Consider the following 3,705-nt stretch of genomic DNA (forward strand, 5'->3'; position numbering starts at 1 on the left):
ACTTGATATGCCAAACACAGTAACAACAAGTCTCACGATGGAGACGTTACTGGGCCTGCTCGAGAAAATCGATGAACAATGGGAGGACAGTGACAGTGACATATTAATTATTAGCCTATCACTTTATTTTATTTATTATTTCTAATAGGGTTTAATAACTTTGGTATTTGTGTATCTATTTTATTATGTCATCAAAACATAATACTAATTATAATAATAATTGTTTCTTATTTTTTCTCTAAATTCTATTTTTGATATATCCTTTTGTTTACCCTTGTTAGTATATCTCACTCTGTATTGCTTAGCTGAGGTGAGACTAGATAACCTCTTCTTGTTCCTCATCTTAGAGAAAAGAAGAGACTAGATAACCCCTTCTTGTTCCTCATCTTAGAGAAAACAGTTTGTCCATTACATGGCTGTGGGTCTGTCCTATATCAGATCAATTTTATGTTGAGATATATTCTTTCTATATCAACCATTATGTTGAGGAATTTCAACAGAGCAGGATGTCAAATTTTATAAAAATTTGTTTTCTGCTTTTATTAAATTTATCATGGTTTTTTAAGTTTTTTGTTTTTGTTTTTGTTTTTGTTTTTTACTCCTGTCAGTGCTCAAGGGACCATATGGGATGCTGAGGATTGAACCCAGTCGGCCGCTTGCAAGAGAAACACACTACCCGCTGTGCTATTGCTCCAGCCCAAGGTATTTTTCAACTTTATTTTTTCATCCTTTTTTCATAATAATTTTTTTCAAGTTTTTTTTACAAAGCATGTCAAGTATATGTGACTTACTTACAATGCATGTCAAGTATGGAGGTTGGTGGGAGCTCCACTGTTAGCATTGGAGGTGGCCTGAAGAGCCACAGAGGCCGTGGCTGGCAGTGGATGGAGTTTTGGTTCCTGAGGTGACCTGAGCTAAGGGTTCAGGCCCTTAATACCACTTGTCCCATTCGGTTCCTATCTGTGTGAAGTGGCTTTTTCCTGGGCCAAACCAGCACTAAGGTGAGTGAGGCCTCGCTGAAAAGGAATCAGGACCTTGTCCCTAATTCTGTGAAACAGGCCTCTCTCCTCTCTCTCTTGACAAAATAACCAATGTGATCCACAATTTGATTGTGGGGCCAGGGACATTTGAAGTACAAATTGAAGAAGTCCTGCAGGTGGAATCCTACAAGAAGCATACTGTAACCACAGGACACAATGTAGCTGACCTAGATGTGATCCCTAAGATCCTGCCCACATTGGAAGCTGTTGCTGGACTGGAGAACACAGTTGAGGAATACCGTAAGAGCACAGGATAGCTCTGAGGTTTTGACCATGCTGAATAATGAAAATGCCTTTGAACCACTTCTTCTGATGAAATGATGAAAATTCTCCTCCCAACAGTGCCACACCATCTCTGAAAATTGGACCCAGACTCCATTTGGATGTCATAGTACTACAGATTGCCTTAGAAAATGATTCAAAGTTCATAGTTATAGTTCTCATCAGGCTGCTGAAAGACCTGAGAATTCCTTTTTCTGACTTTTAATCCCCCCACACCCTGGGTTCTTGACCTCCTAGGACATTCTGCTGTGACAAATGACCCCACCAGGCTATTTTGGCCCTAAATATGGCATGAAGACAGTGCTTGCAGATTCTGGTTCTACAGGCCTGTTCTTGCCAAGCTCACTGGGTATCACCAACCCCAGTGAGAGTGGAAACTTCTGAGTGCACACCGTCCTGACCCTGGAACAGCAGGACAAGGGCTGCCAAACGGCTCAGAGCCTATCCAAATCCTCTCACAGGATGGCTTTGGGAAGATTCTGAGCCAGGAGGGTGCCATGCTGGTTATCTTGATTCTGAAATATCTACCTGAGATGGGGTGATAGTGACACCTTCAGAAAAGGCATATGAGAAGTCACCAGAGAAAAAGGAAGAGGAAGAAGAGGAAGAGAACACAGAAGAACCCCCTCAAGGAGAAGAGGAGGAAAGCACGGAGACACCGGGTGACCGCCCCAACTCCTCACCTCTCATCCCAAGGGAAGGCTAGAGTCTAAGCTGCCAGTGAGCTTTCTGTGGTGGCATTTCCAAGGGATGATGGAGACAGGGAGGGACTCTTTGGAGGTGTTATTCGTCTTGGTTCTGATACAGGCTTAGCAACAAGATGTGCCCCATGTGTGCCCTATAGTAAAGCAGGACACCCGCGGTTTCTAATGCTATAGTCCTCAGCTTCTGGAAATGTCTCGGCAAGTCACTATCACTGTCACTGTCCTCCCGATGTTCATCGATTTGCTCGAGCGGGCCCAGTAATGTCTCTATTAGAGACTTTGTTGTTACTGTGTTTGTCATATCAAATACATCACGGGTAGCTTGCCAGGCTCTGCCGTGCGGGCGAGTTACTCTCGGTAGCTTGCTGGGCTCTCCGGGAGGGGCAGAGGAATTGAACTCGGGTTGGCCATGTTGGCTGCGTGCAAGGCAAACGCCCTACCGCTGTGCTATTGCTCCAGCCCATCTCAGCAAGTACTCCTTGAATTGTAAAAAACATCATGAACGGTTAGTGTCTGTCTGGATTTTTTTTCCATAAGAAATAATTCAAGTACTTCCTATTTGGGTTCTTACTCTTGTTTTTCTTTGACACCTGGGAACCGTTTTTGAAATTGTATATTGAAAATGATAGTGTCTAATTGAAGCTGTACTTGAATAAAAGTACAAAGACTTGGGATAAAAAAAAAAAGCATGTCAAGTAAATGGGTTTTTAAAATCCACACACATTTTATTTTGAAGTCATAAACATACACATTTTTAATACTACATATCAACTGGTAGGGAGGTCTAGAAAAGTTCATATCCATGAATAGGGAAAGATAGTCTTTAGTTACCTTTCTACCCAGACACCCAGAAAGAAATTCATGTGTGTGTGTGTGTGTGTGTGTGTTGTGTGTGTGTAAACAAACATATATACACATACATATACAAAACTATAACGATAGAACTTCATACAAAATATATTTCAACATCACACCCTCCACCAGAATTCCAACACCACTTCCCTCCACCATTATCACAGGTTTCCCTTTCAATCAACCCTGATGCTTTCCTTGTTAAATTCAATTTTATAAAGCAATTTTATGATCATGATTTTTGTCCTTACTTTTGATGATGTGGTGAACAGTACTTTTAATTAATGAATATTAAGCTAAACTTGCATGCCTGAATAAATATTACTTGATTATTATTAGTGTTGTTTTAATGCACTAAAGTTTGGGAATGGGCCATAGTGATAGTACAGTGGATAGGGCATTTGCCTTGCAAGCAGCAAACCCAGGTTCCATCCTCACCATCCACTATGGTCCCCCCAGCACCGCCAGGAGATTCTTGAGTGCAGAGTCAGGAGTAACCCCTGAGCATGGCCAGGCATAACCCCAAAAGCCAAAAAATAAAATAAAATGTTAAAAAATCGATAAAGTTTGGGAGTATTTTATTAATAATTATTTTATCTACAGTCATTAGAATCATTGTCCAATACTTTTCTTGTGTGATATTCTTGTTTGACTCTAGAATCAGAATAATAATGTTGATTTATTAAAAAGTGTTTAAAGGTTTCCCCACCTGTTCAATTTTATTAAATCGTTTGAAAAGTATAGGAGTCCTTTAAAAAAATTATGGTAGAATTCATTAGTAAAATCATTCCAGCTTGGCTTTTGTTTTTTAGAAATTTTTTTTATTT

General features: G+C 40.3%; 1 pseudogene; it reads left to right on the forward strand.

The window, feature by feature from the left end:
- The first annotated feature begins 796 nt into the window (after window positions 1–796).
- Window positions 797–2,028, forward strand: LOC130019793 (interleukin enhancer-binding factor 2-like; annotated as a pseudogene).
- Window positions 2,029–3,705: the final 1,677 nt, after the last annotated feature.

Source organism: Sorex fumeus, unplaced genomic scaffold (genome assembly GCF_029834395.1).
Source record: "Sorex fumeus unplaced genomic scaffold, SorFum_2.1 ptg000009l, whole genome shotgun sequence".
Classification (NCBI taxonomy): domain Eukaryota; kingdom Metazoa; phylum Chordata; class Mammalia; order Eulipotyphla; family Soricidae; genus Sorex; species Sorex fumeus.